This window comes from Heterocephalus glaber, unplaced genomic scaffold (assembly GCF_053883595.1).
Source record: "Heterocephalus glaber isolate CG9 unplaced genomic scaffold, H.glaber_assembly_v1.0 deba00001442, whole genome shotgun sequence".
Classification (NCBI taxonomy): Eukaryota; Metazoa; Chordata; class Mammalia; order Rodentia; family Bathyergidae; genus Heterocephalus; species Heterocephalus glaber.
The window spans coordinates 40,649,819-40,669,931 of record NW_028258296.1 but is presented as its reverse complement, the minus strand read 5'-3'; positions in this window follow the sequence as shown (position 1 = coordinate 40,669,931).

Sequence of the window (20,113 nt, the reverse complement as noted above, 5' to 3'; positions counted from 1 at the left end):
ATGAAAATATCTCCAAAAATCATCCATGAATTAGATGTTAGAGTAGTCATCCTAGCATCCCAGAATAACAATATATACCAAATATTCTGTTGCTTAATTTTAATAAGATACCAGAAATCGCCTTACAGTGTTATATAATCTGACTCTGACTGCTTGGATTCATAGCTTGGTTCTGCAACCCTATAACTAGGTAGCCTAAGGCAAATTAATTTATCTTTCTACTAAATTTCCTCATCTTTAAATGGAAAGTAGCAATAATCCCTAGAATTAATATGAAGATTAAAAATATATTAATATATGCACAGTGATTACCACGTCAGCCATAAAATGTGTTCCTAATAAATATTAGATATTATTATCAAAGCAGTGGAGCGTGTATTGATATTAATATTGAAAAACCTTGTGTGATGTTGCCCATAAAAGAATTGTGACAAATGTAAATAATTTACTATATTTACTCATTTGGTCTAAATTAAAATGAAAGAGGAAGATTTTAGGTGTATTACAAATATATAAAGAACAAGAGAGATTTAAACTAAATGATGAAGGGAAAATTCATGGTGTCAATATCATTTAAATAAATTTTTAAAAATCAATAAACAGGAGCTAAGGTTAATAATATCAACAAGAATGCAAATGAAAGGGGAATTGGAGGAGAGAAGGGGAAAGGGACTTTAAAAAGAAATAGATTATATGATGTACATGTACTCACTCCCCAAGATGACTGTAAATGGCATGTACTGCAAACACATACTCATAAAAATGTAAGTAAATTTAAAACAAACCAAGCACAGAATTTGAACAAAAATTGTTGAAGACATGGAGTCTCATGATTTTCTAAGGAAATACCTTGAGTAAGAAAGAGATAGGAAAGAAATATGTTGTGTACTTATGTCTTCTAGGATACAATTGACTATTGCATATAAAGGAATTTCTTTAGGTTTTACAAGAAAAAAATGTGTTGGATTACCACATATACAAAAAAGCTCTCCATTATTTTGAAGAAGCAGGACTACCTGCATTACATACTACAATGTGGACATACATTGTCAAATGAAAGGCAAAGATTTGTCCAACCTAAAAAATCAATTACTTTCATATATAATTTCAAAAATTCCAAATATGATCATAGGAAGGTGATAATAAAGCAATGAGTTGAGTTTTACTTTATGATAATCAATCCCAATATGATTTTTGTCAAATTAGATACTTTGTAGATTGATGAGAGAGTGAAAGAGTGAAGAAGAGGAGAGAGGGGAGGAGAAGAAAGAATAGGAGGAGGAGAGAAGAGGAAAAAGTGGGAAGGAACAAAGAGGAGGAGAGGGAGGAGAGAGCAAATAAAGATGATGAAAGTTTGTAAACCAATATATGCCTAATAATATTATTTAGATTGACTAAACCAAGCCTTATAAAGGATTCAACAACTTCTTGTTGAAGATCGCAGATTAGGCAAACATAGCTTGTTCTTCCTAAACCACATGCATAGAATTAAATTCTTAGGACTACAGATTTTAAGAGGAAAAAAATGTAAATTCATTCTCATTAAGAGTGATTATTACTTCTCAAACATATAACACAAAATAGAATAACTTGACCATCTGAGAAATGCTGCAGGTGCTAAGAATTACTTTTGTTCTCTCATTTGAAATAGATCTGTGTGTTATGTGTATATTTGCATCACATATCTTTTTAAATGTAGCATTGAAAATATATGAAAAAATAAAGATATAAAATGAACTCTAAGTTATTCATTATCAGATTCAACCATTGTGAGTACTTTAATTTCATTTATTTTTTTTCTCCCACTGTACACAAATTTCTGCAGTACTATAAATGCTAGGCAGCTATCATTATGCCACACTAACTGATAAGAAATTGTGGGGCAGTGTGGTTGAGATAGAACCCAGGTCCTTCTGCTCCTGCATGTAAAGCATGTACTGTAACACTGATCAGCACCCCCAGCCTTAGGATAGATTTAAATGTGTATTATGCCCTGATCACTAACACATTCACTAAAATGAACATGTAGTTCCTATTCAAATTTCCAAAATTTTCTTCAAAGTGTCTTTTGGCAATTGAGTTTTACAGTTAAAATCTAAACACGATCCAAAACATAACCTTTGGCATTCTGTTGTACATTTTTGTATTTTCTGGTTTTTTAATTCAATATGCTCAAGGAAATGGATCATTTATTTAGTGCACAGTTTTACATTTTTTCTAGTATAATTCAGTATGTTGCCCCATCTCCTTCATTTATTGTAAACAAATAAGATGATTTGTTTACTTCTTGTTGCCTCACATCATAAAAATAAAATCTGTTGACATTCAATAAGTAAAACTAGGGCCGGGATTTAGCTCAGTGGTTCCGCTGCCTGCCTTGCAAGCACAAGGACCCGAATTCGACCCCCGGTACCAAAATAAATAAATAAATAAATAAATAAAAATAAGTAAAACTAATAATAGTTTCAACTGTAGTGAAACTAAGATCAACTATGAGAGCAGCATTCTCAGCCAGAGTCCTTCATTAGAAAACTAGTAACATAACAGCATAGCAACCATTTGTGAGAGCTTCAAATTTCAGTGACAATTTCGACTGAGTGGCAAATTATAGAGTGAAACTATTTTTCTGAGAATTGGGAGAGAATTAGTGAATGCAAACTAAATTCTCATCTTTTAAACATTTTTCTCTAATGAGAATCTTATACAAGACTTTGATCCCAAAGTGTATTCATGATGTATAAATATATGGGGTACGTATTTTGTCTGCTGTTTTTAACTTAACTTTAAGCCAGTCAAATATTTCTTTTCTTGAGATTGTTTCTATTACACCCTTGTATATTGCTGTTTGTAATTTTCTTTTTCTCCATTTCATATCTCCCAATTAGTGCGACATATGAAATTAATTTATTTTGATTACTTGCAATTATTTTTCATTATTTTACTAATTATTTTAAATATTATATAGTATGTATTGTATAATAGTATATAATTATAATTATTTCTTTTTCTTCTCCCTCTTCTTCAATTTAAATGATGAACAGAAGGAGGATGATAACAAATATTCCTTTTCTAAAAGAAAATTACCTCAGTCATTTATCTGGCCTTTTATTTGGCTATTACCATAGTACTTTATTAAAATCTGTAGTACATAAAACAAAATTTCTGTATTTTCCTATATGTTTAGTAAATAAGTTATCCTTTTTTTTTTTTACTTTCGTGTTCTCAAAGCCTCATGCATGTTGTATAGAGAATATTTAATAAAATCTGATTAATTTTGTTAAATGCAGGGAAAACTTGACACTCCACCTAACTCCACAACTACTAGAAGTTCGTAAAACTAAGGCTGGGTGGGTAGTTAAATGAGAATATTAAAGGCATTACTTGGAGCCTGATGCTTAAAATCTGAATTTTTATTATGTTTTTACTAGGAGGTTTCTTATTCACTTTCTTCCTCACAATAGCCTGTACCCATAACTTAAAGAAGGAGAGGTTGATTTTGGCTCACAGTTTCCGAAATTTCATTCCGTGGTTGGTAGGTTCAAAGGCAGGGCAGGTGGGTCTGTCTTGGAGGAGGGTGTTCAGGACATGGCAGCTGGCAGCGGAGCGAGCAGGGAAGAGCTGTGGGCGAGGTCACACCCTTCGCGCCTCTTCTAATCAGGCTCCCAACTCCCAGCCGCAAACTCAGCTGCTGGACTCACCAGTGGATGAATCTACCAACGAGCACAAAGTGCTCAAGATCCAGCGGACCCCCTAACCTGGCTCTGAGCGAGTGACTTCAGGGTGACATTCTGCATCTAAACCAGAACAGAGCACCAAAGCAGCAGAATTAGGTAGGAATTTTCTCTCCTCAAGCTATTTCTTTAATCTTTGCCTTAGTCTCAAAAGGCTGAAAATTAGTAAATTAGAAGAAGGCAGGATTGAAACATGAGTCCTTGGATGGACTATTAGCTCCAGGTTTTAGGGCGTAGCTTCCGACTTGTGCTTCTCGGTATGTGTTGGAAAAGGGAGAAGCATTTTAGAGCAGGCATCATAACTTCTTCATATGATGTAGCCTAGCTGACAGAAGTTTAGGTTTTCTTAAAATAGTAAGAGTATTAACCCTTTTTAAGTTTGTACGTATAAATAACAAACATTTACAGAGGATTTTCTTCTATTAACTTAGGGAATGGGAATATAGCTTAGTGATTCAATTTAATGAGTGTCTGATTAAAAATGAATTGTAGCCATAAAACATGCAAACAAAATACACAGTAAATGTTTACTTTTTTTATAAGTTTATTATACTAAAAGACACATTGCTATTATTTCCCCTCAAAATACTCCTCACTTCAGAATCACTTATGACTTCATTCTTGCCATTTTTCTGAAGCAGTTCTGGAAATTTTCTTTTGTGAGTATTTTTAGTAGAACTGATAAAAATATGGTGAATGCTGCTGGCTGGTGCCAGTCAACAGTAAGGCAGCCCGTAAAAAAATCAGTGTCTGTTTTCATTCCCCTTACTCATTGGACCTGGCAACTCTGATTTCTGGCTGTTTCTGAAAGTCAAAGAAACCATGAGAGGTAAAAGATCTGAATTGATTGAGCACATCAAAGTAGTGAAGAAATCACAACCAAATACAGTCAGAAAAGAGGAATTCCAGAACTGCTTTAAAAAGTAGCAAAAATTATGAGATAGATGTGTCTGAAGCAGACACATGTTGAGAGTGATTAATGGCAATGTGTCTTTTACTGTAATGCATGTTTTTAAATTAAAATATGTTATTTTTCAATCACAACTGGTATCCTCACTCCTTCATCCCTCATGCTGTGGCTTACCTTTTATATAAATGGGGAAGCACAGAAACAGAATATTGCAGTTTGGTTTAGGGGCAAGTACTTGAGGGAGAGGTACAGGATTCAGAAACAGTAAAAAATTATATTTCCTTATTATCCAGAGCATATATGAATTTCATAAGAAAATATAAGTTAGCATTAAAATAAGAAGGAAGAAAAAAAGTTCCTTTGACAATCAGATGTTAAATTTAAGCCAATGATAAACTTAATCTTGATTTTTAGACAATAATGATACAGCACTATCCATAAACTGGATACATATGCATTATAATTACTGAAAAGCAATCTTGTAGAATTCTCTTTTTACATGTTTTATACACATGTATGAAATGATTGTCTGTAATAAAATACTTTGTTAGTCATAAAGCCCTAGAGTTTATTATAGAAAGTAGGTATTTTAGAATATCTAAATATCTCTATTATTGAATGCAAGTGTTTAAAGGGGATGAGATTTACATCCTTAAAATACTTAAGATATTATGAAGAGATTGTTTATGAGTGGAACAGATAGATCAATTCAATGCACTATCTCTTGGTTAGAAATTTATGGGAACTAAATACTATCAGGAGAGAAAGACAATATCTCATTATGTACTGGTAAGGAAAGAGATCTCTGTTGGTTGCTGAAATATCATTCAGAGTTGCACTAAGTAGAAAACTGAGGCCACTGTGTATATTTGATATGGGGAATATAGAGATTTGGAAAAAATTTTAGCTTGAATGGATAATATGTTTTAGAGTTTAGAAAATCTAAAATGATCATTTAGTCCTTCATTTCTGAAATCTTTGCATGTCAGGCTAGAAGTGTAATTTATCCTGTAGGCAAGAGGAAATAATTAAACATCTTTGAAAAAGGACATGACATGATACAAGGTTCATTTTAGGAATATTGACATGTCAAAATGTGAAAAATGAATTGCAAGATGGAAAGCAAATGGTTCCTGAAGAATTAAGGAGCTATTCGAAAAGAGAAAGCAAGCTTTACAGGAATAACACAATACCATTTTAGAACCTACTAAAACTTTCAACCATGCAAAAATAACATAGTAAAGTGGAAATCAAAGAATTGGAAAGCTATCAATATTACAGTGAATATGACTCATATGCTAATTAGATTTTTTAAGAGAAAGAAAGGAATCATAAGCTTTCTGATGATACCAAAAAAAATAAAATTTTGGTTATTTCATTCCAGGTTTTTATAATTACTTTTTTGAATATTTTTAAAAAGCTAAAATTTTGGTGACATATTTATATGTTTTAAAATTATTTTTATATATGGAAAATTTATAAAGTCCCTATCTAAATATTCCTTATCTTTGAAAGGGTCCATATTGCTGCTATATTTTGATATAGACAAAGTCAATCTTTAGATAATTTGTGTAATTCCGAGTGATGAAAAATCAGTCTTTGGTTGATTGAGAAAAAGTTATTTTACAGTTTTTTGAAAAATGATATTTTTAATGAAATGAAATCTATTTTATTGAGGAAGTATAACATACTTTGCAATTGGAGGTAAACCATAGTGATGAATCTAATTGAAACACCTAGAAAGAAAACTATTTTTTAGTTGATTTTTTTTTTCTGTGAGCTCTCTCTGGTACTGTCAGAAGGTACATAATATATGTCAGATTAGCATTATTTACCACATGGCCCACATAAACAAGAAAGTAAATTGCAATTAAAATATAAATTGTTCAGCATTTTCAGAACATTTACAATAATGTATATATTACATTAGTCTTTTGATGACAGACTAAATCTTTCCCAATCTCACCATCAAAAGTATCATGTCATAACATTCATCAAATACACCAATAGAGGAGAGTCTATGATTTCCCAATTATATCATAATATACCTCTGAATAAGTACATGGGTACATATGAGACCAAGATGAGTAAAGTTACAAGCTCTCAACCTTATGCATAATTGATGAATGTCTTTTACTCCTTCATAAACCTTTCCCATCAATGGAATCCTGTCAAAGATTTGTGGTACATTTTTGCTACAGTGATCTTTGATTTCTACTTCAATAAATACCTTTCTTAACTCACCAAGATTTCTTAAAATTTCTCATAGTGATAGCACATATTAATACCATGAGTGAAATTTAAAAATATATACTATGCCATTATTATACAATCACTTTGTAATTTTGGCTCAAGGTGGGAATTCAGGTATTATAGTATTCATGTTATTCCTCTTTCTTTTTAAAATTCACATGGCAGTGATAAGAATAAAGGCAAGAGGAAATTTTTAATCCATTTTTAAACACATAAAAAAAGGTATATGATAATATTCACAGGCTGGAGTCTTTGAAGAATCGGATATTTCTCTTCTTTTTCTTCTTAAGAAAGAACAAAGAAAGCTAAATCAAGTTTCATGTAAAGATCAAAATGGTCAGTATTTATGTTCTTGAGGAAAATAACCCAAAGTGAATTGATACACTGTCTAGCAGAACACAAAAATAACCAAATTGTCTGAAAGGCAAAAGCTACGCTAAAGGTAAGAAAACCTGTAGGACAATATGTAGAAATAAGTCAGATTCAATTATGTACATACTTTTAGATAAATCCCAGTATAAATTAGGGCCTGAGGTCCATTGAAGCCCATCATTCAGTATTCATGCAACATAGAGTATATCAGACTATTGCCAGTGCAACTCCAAGGAAGGGCAATCATCCTAGTAGGAAAAGTAAGGAACGGTAGGAGACATAGAACTCATGTTAGCTTTCTGTCACCATGATGAAATAAGTGAATCAACTTCTATAAAGAGAAAAGTTTTATTTTGACTCAGTTTCAGAGATTTCAGTCTATGGTTGATATAGAACACCAAGTAATCCAAATAAGCAAAATAATCCAAACAAGGCAAATATTATAAAATATTATAATTCCCAACCTGCTAGGTATCCAAAATGAGAGTTTGTGTTCTCTAAAATCTAAGAATGAATTTTAGGAACAACAGAGGTTAAGAGTAAGGAATATTTATTGAGGAAGAGACACCTCCTACCTGAGGGACAGAAAGGGACACCCAGAAAGTGGGTTGCTTGCCCAGCACACATCTCAAAGTTTTTTTATGGAGCAAAGTCATGAGATGAGGTGGGTACAAAGTGGGCCAAAACTATAAGATCCAATAGAAAATCACAAGATGGACATGAGGTGGGACAAAACCATGATCAACCAATAAAATTACAAGTATAGCCACCCAGTTAATATTGATTAAATGGAGATCAAATAGGGAAGCTAATTACATACCAAGAGTACATGGATTTTCCAGAACAGGCTAGCTAGGGATGTTTTGGTCCCCAATTAAGGTGATGGAAGTCTATTTAGAACATCAGTTACTGCTATTCATCTGCAGGAGAAATAGGTGAGTGTTGTAATTTTTCTCTTTTTATAATGTTAATCTTCAGTGAATGTGTCTCAGTTGTTTTCTATGCAGAGGGCCCAGCCTTGTCCAACTGTCTTATAATATTTTCTAACTTAGATCTCTGAAATACAGTCACTTGGTACCATTGCTTTTGGCCCTGACAAGGCAAAATTTAATGGTGTGTCAGAGAAGGCTGCTCAACTAATGGTGACCAAGAAGGAAAGAGAGAAGAGGCCAGGGTCTCAATATACCCTTCAAAGATACGATGCCAATAAACTAACTATTTTCCCACTCCCTTAAAGTTTTACCACCTTCTAACATTGCAGTTAGCTGGGGACAAACCCTTCAACACTTGCGCTTTTGAGGAACATTTAAGATCCAAATAATAAAGACATCTAACTTTTTATTCTCGCAAAAAGTATGGGAAAAAAAATTCCTAAAAATATAGTTAATGTTCTTATTTACCTTGGTATTCTATTGTTTTTCAATTACTCTGAGTCATTGAAATTATTCATCAAACAGGAACCCTCTCCCGCCCTGAGATTACTAAGAGTATTGGATAAATTTTAAAGAAGTTGATAGGGAGATAGCTCAATCTAACAAGCAGATTTAGGAATGCAGAATACTATTGCATTTCACAGTTAGTTTATTATGAGAGTCTTAAATAGAAAACATGTGTCTCAGGGTGTTTGAAACACTCCTACTACATAGGTCATGGGGTATAATGACTAATTACAAAAAATAATTTCCCAAAAGCACAAAACGACCTGACTTTATTTCCCTAACCTTCACGTCTAATGAACTTCCATTGTACATAGAAAATAATAATCCAATAAATAGTTTACAGTTTTCCTTTGGCAGAAAAAATTTGCATAAATGAACCTATACTGCTTCTCAAAGAAAGCATGCTATGTCAAACATAACTATTATAAACTCATTGTGTCCCCCAAAATTCATATTATGAAGCCATAACTTCTAATTTGGCTATAACTGGAAGTATATCTATGAAAAGGAAATAAAATGTTAAGTGAAGATACAAAAGTGATACACTATTTAGATAGGACTATTTTTTGTATAGTAAGAGAGACCATAACTTTCTTTCTCTCTTCTTCTAGCTCTTTCTTTCCTTTCCTGAGGTGAGGGAAAGTTGACATGAGGGTGCAATGAAAAGGCAGATTTCTATATGCCAATAAATCAAGCTTTCTGAAATCTTGATCTTGGCTTTCTCATTTCAGAACTACAAGAAAATAAATTTTTACAATTAAGAGACACTATGATATTTTGTTATGGAAATTTGTACAGACTAATACAAAAAGGTTTCCCTCAGAAATTAATGATGAATTTTCTGGTAGTTACATTGAAATATTCAAGAGAAAAAGTAAATTCAAGAAATAATAAACATTACTCAGTGTTAAAGTATACACACACACACACACGCAGACACACACACACACACCAGAATGTATGTATGTATGCATTACAACAACCAGAAAATCTGAGAAACAAAAGTATGAAAAACTAGGGAAAACAGTGCAATAGGAAGAACACTATAGAAATAGGATAACAGGGAAAAGAAGAGAGATAAGTTTACAGAAGGGAGTAATTAACTATCAAATGTTATGGAAAGTGTGGGTAAAATCATAGCTACAGTTTGACACTGAATTTTGTACTTAATGGTTGATTACCATCTGGCAAAACACTTTAAACAAAGCGAGAAACATTGAAGGCAAATTAGAGGAGGACTAGAAATACCTAGTACATGTTGAAGTATAACAGAAAAGTTTAGAAATCCTTTTCAAAGCCTTTTGGTGCAAAATATAACATAGAAATAGGACTGAAGTGAAAAGATATGACATCATAAGTTTGCTATTGTTGTAATAAGGGAAGCATTAAAGTATTTTTGTAGAAGTATATGTTCTTTTGTAGAAGGTGAAGATGAGATTGGCCATCAGTGTGAATTTTCAGCGAGTTTTACAATACCACGGAGTCTATAAAGCTAAACATTTTTCTAAGCCTTTATTGCTGACTATCTTGTATGTGAGTCCAGTTTGGACACTGAGCTGTATTAATAAAAATACAAAGTTGAGTCCAAAGATCCTCTTTTTCCTAGTCTTTGCTACCCAATTAGTTCATGAAGAAATAGGTTTTTGTGCAGCAGAGTTCAGGGATCATATCATCTTCATCACATGATACTGAAATTTTTAGAGTTGGAACCAATTGCTTATTGATCCCTAGATTTCATCCATGCAAGTGGGTCCATTTTTTATGCCAATGTTTCTCATTTAATTTTTTATTAGTACATGTTTGCAATACATAATGAATGAACACACCCATTATGGGGGAAGTGTGTTTTTGATGGTCACAGTTACAACAAAATATCAAAATCTTATCTACAAACACAGTTGTAGCACTTCAACCAATTCTTTTAATTTTGGTCATTTCTATGCACCTGTCATAGGAGTCTTTCCCTGAAATCAAAACAATATAGACTAAACTTTGAGTCCTAAATATACATGCTTAAATAACTTATTTATTTTATTCATTGGTGGATGGAAGTTCATAGGAAGCAAAGCATGTGTAATTTAGGAGACTTATTTAAAAAAGAAAAGAACATGGCATATATGAATTTCAAAATGAAAGTAAATATTTGAAAAAGAAAAAATTAAATTATAAATTTTTAAATCCATCCAGCACAATGACATCACAAAATATAGATGACAAATAGCATTCCTTAAAAAAGTTGTAAATACTCTACTTCAACAATCTATCCTATCATTTATTTTGCAAACACACGCTTTGATCATTTTTTCATATGAAAATAAATTTTAATATAATATTCTACAGTAATAATAGAAAAACAATTTATTTCTGTTTCTAGTCCACTGATTGAATATTCCTTTTATTTTTTGAGAGTTCTATGCATAATACACAATATCATATAAAGATTTATCTGTTCTTTAAACAATACTGTAGTTTTGTGCCCTTCAAATACAGAAATTCTGATAAATTCTATTGTGTAAAAATTCTAAAAATATTTACATTTATATGTATCCAATGTATATGCATATTAAATGTGAATATGTTTCATAATATATACCAAATGCACAATTCACACATCTTTCTAATTTTATACACTGTATTATTAAATATTTTTTCATATGGAATCACTTTTGTGTAAGCATTGATGAGAAACCAGTCACTTATATTTTTACATGCAACAATTTAAAGTCTTTTGTCTCTAAATCCTTCAACCACTTTTTAATATTCTTTTACTGATATTCTCTTAGTGACAGGAGTGAGGGTACTTGTTCATATCTTGATGTAAATAGTGTCCCTTGTACTTTCACAATGTAAATTAGCACTTTCATGGGGAATACTAGAACTGTTCCCAGAAACCAGTCCTAAACTGGAAGACAATATTGATTTAACTAGGCTTGAACTTGGCTCCCTGATCTCCTCTTGCCAGCTTGAACTTGGCTGTGCCTCATCCTGACATTGGGAGCCACTAGATAGAAAAACTATGCCACAACTGTTCTGAGCTCAGCTGACCCCTTTCCAAAATGGTAACCAGCCAAGCACCCTCTCCCGAGGGGGTGTGAAACTGGTTAACTTCCTGACCACTGCAGTTCACAGGATCCACTGCCATGTTCCACTGGCGCATTTCTCCGTGTTGGCCTCTGGAGTTCCCCGTAGTCGCGGTGTGTTTGCAGGTTTGAGCTGCCCCTCCCCACACACTGCGAGCCAGGGCTCAGAGCAAAAGCACTTTGGCAACCTCCCTCTTCTGCATTGAGATTCCTCTCTTCACTCTCCCTATGGGCTCTAATTCTCACTTCAGATCCTTGCTGGGTATAAGGGACCCAGTTCCCTCCTTCTTCTCTTCCTAAAGTTGCTTATGCTCCTGTGTCTGGACTCCAAATCTCAGAGAGGCCATTTCTCTGCTGCTCGTCACTCCACCATCTTCCAGGAAGTTCAGATGGAATTTTTATATGTAATGAGAAATCACAACTTCTAAGTTCTTTTTATTACTGTATTCAATTTACTTTTCTGGATTGGAAAGGAAATCTGCAATATCTTTGAGTTATGTTTGTAAATAAATATGAAAGAGGCCCAATGGTATTCACAAATTTTTCCCAGAAATGCATTTTTAAAGAAATTGTTCTCAGGAAGGAAATGTACCATTGATATTCTCAGACATGATACTCATTTTAAACTAAATATAAATACAGATAATTCAACCTTTGGACAAGATAGAGGAAGATGGACAGGATTTACGGTGCTTTTTAAACACATGCAGTATATCTGAACATGGTGTAAATTATAATACAGCATACAACTATGTTTCCTAGTGGAGTTTTCTAAATTGACTATGTAAATAGAAAGAACCAAAACAGCCCTACAATCTCCCTAAATTTAGGGGACAGAAAAGAGAGAGATTGTTAAAACCAGAGATAATGGTTCCCAACTATGAGTACTGGAACAGAGATAAACAAAGATAGAATTCTAATGATCTCCAAAGGATTTCTTTCTTTGACTATTGACCAGAGCATTAACACAGTATATGGAAACTAACATTGCAGAAAGACGTACTCAAAAAAATTAACAGATGTGTTGCACTATCTTCACACAGGATGAAAAACAGCACCTGACCCACACTGGAAATCTTGCAGATTTGTCCAATCTTTGCTCTGGAACTGTAGAAACAAACAAAAACACTTAAAAGCAATGATAATAGTATCAAAGAATTTCCAAGTAACTGCATTCCTGAACAAAATTTAAAAACCTTCATTGGAATACAAAATTCTCAAGCATCAGGCAAAGTAAAACCTATAATGTCAAACAATTTCTCAGTCATGTGAAAAGTGGAACACATTACTCTATCATGAGAAAAAAAATAAATCAATCAAAATCAAGCCAGAACTCAAACATCTAAAATGATCAGCTGAGGAAATAAACATTAATATTGTAAAATTATTCCATAATTGAAATATTTAATATATCTATATACCTATTTTCACAATAATTTAGCAGAGAGAAAAATTTTCATGTGCAAGGGAAAAATATATTGAATAAAATGAATAATATATTGAATAGTGAGAAAGAAAGAATTACTCCATTTGAAGGTGTTTCAGTTAAAAGTATGGTAAATGAAACAATAAAAATAGAATGAAACAAATTTAACACATCACTGATAATCTGTAGAACAACATCTTTACAGCCTAATATAAATGTAATTGGAATTCCAATAGAGATGTAGTTGAGGGAGAAAGTATTTGAAGAAAAAAAGGGCTAGAAGTTTTCCAAATATAATGAAAATTACAAACTCAAAGGCTCAATAATGTTAACAAGATCCAACCATACACCCAAAAAATAAAAGAAGTAGGACCAGATCTCACAGTAATAGAATTGCTGTGTGGCAATGAGTGGTAAAAAGGAAATTTTCAAAGCATTAAGAGAGACATATAATATTACAGAGAGGAACAAGGGTATGAAAGGCATCAGATTTCTCATTTGAATGAATGCAAAGAGAAGGAGTAGGAGTCATAGGATTATATAATAAAGAAAAATCTGTCTTCCTAGAAACCTATAGCAAGAGAAAATATATTTCAAAAGTAATGTAAAATAAACATTTTCATGCATTCAAAAGCTGATAGAATTCATGTATACAAATCCACATTAAAAACAATGTTAATTTGTCTTCATAGAGAAGAAAATATGATACACTTTTTATTATTTAAATACCTGAAAAGATAATTGAAAAACTTTGACAGTGCAGTACAGGGATGATCACATGGATAAAAGCACAATGTATGAAAATAATACCACAAAAGATGAGAATAGAGAGGATGGATGCATATTATTAGAAGATTCTTAGACCATGCTTGAGGAAATAAATCAATTGAAAAGTTAAATGATACATGCTATTAATCACAAAGCAATCATTAATTAATAATCCAAAAATTATAGCTATTAAATTTCTGAAGGAGGTCGTGTGAATATAAAAATACAGAATTAACTTTAAAGAAGGATAAAATGGGGCTGAGGATTTAGCTCAGTGGTTCCACTGCCTGCTTTGCAATCTACAAATAAAGATCTTCCTCAATTTAAAATATTTCTGAGGATCATTTTGTAATAGTAGAGTTAATGCTTCAAAGGATGAAATATTAAACTTTACTGACCTTTACTAACATAAATTTAGAAAATATGAAGCAAAAAGTAAATAAGTTTTCAAGCAGAAGTAGTAAATCTCCAATATATTTGAAGATTTCAGTGCCCTTCTCTCAGTAACTTACAAAACAAGTAGATAGAAAATTGGTAATGACAGAAATCTTGCACAACCATATAAATGAGTTTAACGTAATTGACATTATTAGGATAGTCTGTTCAATAAATACAGAATAAATCTTTCTCCCCGTTTTTCTCAAGATAGCAGAATATTTACCAAGGTTTATTACATTAGGGACCATGAAACATTATCAATATATTTTAAAGGAGTCAAGCCAGGCAATATATGCTTTTTTGTTGAACAAAATAAAATAAAATTGAAAATATTTGAAAATAACAGATTTTTATATAATCCATTGTGAAATAAGAAATCAAAAACTTAGAAGATAAGAAAATTAGAAGATAATGAAAATAAAAAACAACATTAAATTTTTGTGAAATTGTCTAAGCAGCACTTAAATTTGGGGGCCCTAAATGTAAACATTAGCAAAGAAGAAAATGCTTAACATGCATAGATTTATCTTCCATTTTAAGATGTCATTTAAGCTCAACTACTGAAATTATCTTATTAAATGTGAAATTAGTAGAATAAATAAGTAGAAAACAATGAAAGTGTAAAACAAAAAGAATAGGGAAATCAGCAAATGAAATGATTGTGTGTACATAGGTTGATAGAAATTGATAAACTTCTAAGTATAAACACTAAGAAAATAAAGAGTACAAATTACCAATATGTAAATAAATATGAATGATAAAATTTAGAGACAACATATATTAAAATATAATACAATAATGTAAATGTTAAATAGTAAAAAATAAAATAAGGTTGGGGCAATTTAAGATAATGTTTTTTACAACTTAGCTAAAAAGGAAATATTCAAAACTTACATAAGACAAAAAGTAAAATCTGGATAACCCCATATGTACTACAGCAGTTACAATTTAGTTATATCCTTCACAAAAAAGCAAACTGTAGACTCAGATGAATTTACTAACACTTTATAACATGTAAGGACTAAATAATACTAAATCAATGCAAATTTTTCCAGATACTTTCCATGAAGGAAATGGTTTTAAAGACATTTTGAAATATCAGGATTAATGAGATACATAAATCAGATAAATAATTATAAGAAAAAAAATTAAGACCACTATATTTCAATACATTGAAGTAAAAATTCTAAAAAAAATTTAAAGGTGTCCAGTCCAAATTAAGAAAAGCATATTATGACCATTTGGGTTTCCTAGATAAATGGGCTATCTGCTTAACATTCCAAAATTAATACCATTGATCACATTGAAAATTTAACAAAATATATTGTGATCCTTTCAGTATATGCAGAAAAAGCATTTCATAAATTCCATCCTTAATTTTTGATGAATGATCTAAGCACTTCATAGTTTAACATGACCTACCATAATCATAAAAGACATCTATGAGACAAAATTATGCAGCATGATAAAGGTTTTCTTTTAAGATCACTTTGTATAAATATGCCTACCTCAGTACTTCTATTTATTATTTTCCTTGGAGTTATAGCCAGTGTAATAAAGCCAGAAAAATGTTTTAAAATGCAAATTCCCAGTGATGAATGTCATAATATTGTATACCTAAAATGTACCAATAAACTTAATGAATTTTTAAAAACTGCATACCACTTGAAAAAAGAATTTAAACTTTACTCATGTACAGATATGACTCTTTAGGTTGGAAATCATGTGGCATACACAAAAAACCTGGTATGGCTAATAATTGACTTAACAATGTTATAAATATAAGGTCACTTTATAAAAATAAGTTTATTGGAAATTTAAAAAAAGTAGTTAGAAAATTAAATACCTGAAAAGTGGTATTATCCAATTAGCCTTAAAATATGAAATTTTATACACATTTGCATATAATTGTCTCAGTACTAGAAAAATGATTTAACAAAACCCAGTATTCACTCCTGTTCAAAACTCTGCAAAGAACTTAATGTCCTAAACAAGGTAAAGACCATCTATCTATAAGTTCTCTATAGTTATCACTGCACACATTGGTGAAAAAGTGTTATTATCCTGAGAAAACAGGGATATCTATCTCCACCACTTGTATCCTTTATTTATATGTAAAAGAATGTATGTGTGTGCATTTATAAATTATTTAATATTTCCATATTATATGTTCCATGTAATTAGTTAATATATAATATATATTATACATATTATGGTAAAATTTAAACTTGTTACACTAACGGTTGTTCTTAAATTTTATAATTCAATAAATATGATGATTCTGATTTTTATTAACCAAATAATATTAATGTTAGATGATAGAATAGAAAAAAGTAAGAATGTTTAATATACTTTCTCCATAAAAAAATTAGTATGCTATTTAAAGTAAAATTACTGAGGCAAACAGTAAATATGAAAGAAGCATTCATAAAAAATGGTTTTTCCTCATAAAAATATTAAATTCTATGGTATCAACATCAGAATGTTTGAAAGTTTAAACTGCATAAAGAAAATTTGCTTTAAAATATCAATCTATTTCATTTTTTGTATTATTTAAACAAAATATTGTTTTTCATTAACTATATAGTTCTGATAAATGGACACAAATTATGATATAGTATATGGGTAATACTGAAATTTCCGTTTTAGCACTTGGACATTTAATTTGTAAAATTATCTAACAATATACCACCTTTCTATTTTACATTATTTCTTCATGGGTCAAGATAATTTTATTTCCTCATAGGTGGGATATGACATAAATAATAACCAAATAAACATATAAGTGATCATATAATGTTGAAATTATTAAAAGTTTAGAAAATATTCAATAGAATTAAAAATATTAGTTAATATGACAGGATAGTCAAACTATTTTCTTCAATAAAAAAAGAAAAATTTATTTAAAAAATACATTTAGTTTATAGGTAATTTTGGCATATAATTAAATCAATGGTCCAAATACATATGATTTTCATAATGAACTTCCTCTAAAAATTTATATAGCCTATAAATTAATTTGCTAGAGTATTTGTCTGAGTAGGTAATAATAAATCTGTGTGGTGATATTACTTAAATCTGAGTATTGAAACAAAGACAAAATATTTTGTTTTATATCTCTGATTTCATATTCAAACATCCCATATCTGCAAAGATTATTTAGTAAATGTGCTATGACAGTTTGGTGGAAACACTAGGCAACATGAAGAAGTAATGTGATGCTGCTAGAGAAATGACAGCTGTGGGAGCAAATTGGAGCTGTCAGCATACAGTTGATAATGAATCTTTAAACTAAAATAGGTAAAAGGAACCAATAAGGGTAGAGAAAAAGTTTTATTCAGATTTGTGTAAAATAAATTGGGATTTAGCACAGATGGGGACATTCTTTGATAATGAGATTATAAAAACTACAGGAAGAGTTAAGTACTAAAAATTTACCTGGTCACTGGTGGAAAAATATGGCATCATTTTTAAAGCTAAAAATTTGCTTTGCATGATCTCCATATCTTATCTTCATCAAGGAAGTAAAATAAAATGCTGTAATTGTTTTAGATTGCCAAGGAATTTCCAAGCTATATAATATATTATAAAGCCATGAGTATAACTACTTAGCAGAGTCAAAAGTTATAGATATCTACTTATCCTGAAGGTAGAGCTAGTGTTTTGATAATTATCTTTATCTTTGTGTTTGGGCAGGTTTTCTTCCTTTCTCAAAGATCAATGCTAGGGGTACAATATTAGCAATCAAGAATCAATATCCACATTAGTAAATATAGTATTTAAATTTTTACAATATATTTCACATATATTATTTCTTTTTGTTAGTGCTATATCATTTGTATAAATTGTGTGATCCTCTACTTTAGTTAATAAATTCATATTTAGTTGTCTTTTTGCTTGATAGAAAGAACATGAAGATGAGTTAAAATGATGTTTTAGCTATGTCATGATGTGATATAATAATACTTCAAAAATTAAAACAAATATATTTATTTGAGTTACTGGCTTGTTTGAATAGATTTAAAAATCTAGAAACATGAAGATGTAAAGGTCTTACAAAAAAGAGACTGGGAAATTTTTGATAATTGATAATCATAATAAAAGTATGGTAGATATTCTTTGGAAAACAAAAGTGTCACTAGAGAAAATATGTGGTTTCAGAAAAATATATGACAATTGACAATATAATATATGGGTAAGTACAAAAATAGTTTTCTTTTCCAATTGATTTTTAAACAATCAAACCTTGCTAAGGACTAGTTTAAGCAGCATGACAACTCTCCTATTCCTTAGTTATTTATAATACTTATTCTCTCTCATGATCCTGTTGGTTTATTTGCTGCTTTGTTCCAGATGGTCTTGACTACTATTATACGGCAATTATAATTATCCAGAGGCTACCTTGGAGGTCTTGCTGCTACTTTTTAGGGATTTGATTCCCTATCAGTGACCTTGCATTTGGTAGTCTTGGGTGACTCAAAGCATAATAACTGGGTCCCAAGAAAAGCCTATAAAGAGGGAACATTTTTTAAGAGGGAAAAAGTGAAATCTGCTAAGATTGATAAATATTAGATATGGAATCTATGGGTGAGAGAAGTCAAAGGCCCAAATAGAAAGAAAACTGGTTAACAAAGAATACAGTGAACTCTATATTCACAAGGAAATCGTTATCTTTTACAGTACATTTAATTTCATAAAGATATTGAGAATTTAAGTCTTCTACCTATTCTCTGTTCCAGCAGATTTAGTGTTTTTATTTTACTATTTGTATCTTTGATCCACTTTGATTTTAGTTTCATGCATGGTGAGAGACACGGTTTTAGTCTTCAATGTGTAGAAAGCCCATTTTTCCAGCACCATTTATTAAAGATGCTATCTTTCTTCCAGGGCACCTTTGGCCATTTTGTCAAAGATAAAGTGACTGAGTATGTTTGGAGTTCTTTCTGAATCTTCTAGTCTGTTCCATTGATCTTCAGGTCTGCTTTTTGCCATTCCATGCTCTTTTTATCACAGAAATTCTGTAGTATAACTTCAAGTCAGGGATTGTGATGCCTCTTGCCTTGCCTTTGTTCCCCAGAATAATTTTTGCTAGTCTAGGTTTCTTCTGGCTCCAAATGAATTTTAGGAATGATTTCTCTAGTAGTATGAGGTATTCTAACAATATTTTGATGGGAATTTCATTAAATTTGTGTAACAATTTTGAAATATTGCTTCTTCCTACCCATGATCAAGGGATATCTTTCCATTTCCTGATATGCTTTTTGATCTTCTTTTTTCAGAGTGCTGTAATTTTCAATGTAAAGGTACTTTGAGTCTTTGTGAGACTTATTCCTAAGTATTTCTTTTTTTATGCTATTGTGAAAAGTATTGCTCCATTAATTTTGTATAGTCAAAGACATTATGAACAAAAACCAGAAATCACAGGAAATACTACAATGAATCAACAACTGGGACCTCATTTTATTAAAAAGCTTTTGCACAGCAAAAGAAATCACAGAGTGAAGAAAACCCACAGAGTGTGAAAAAAATTTTATCCACTGGTTCTTGGGACAAAGGACTTATATCTAGAAGATATAAAGAATTGAAAATAATCAGCTCACCCAAATTTTAAGACCCAATCCAAAAATGGGCATCTGAGATGAATATACACTTCTCAGATGAAGAAGTAGAAATGGCAAATAAATACATGAAAAAAT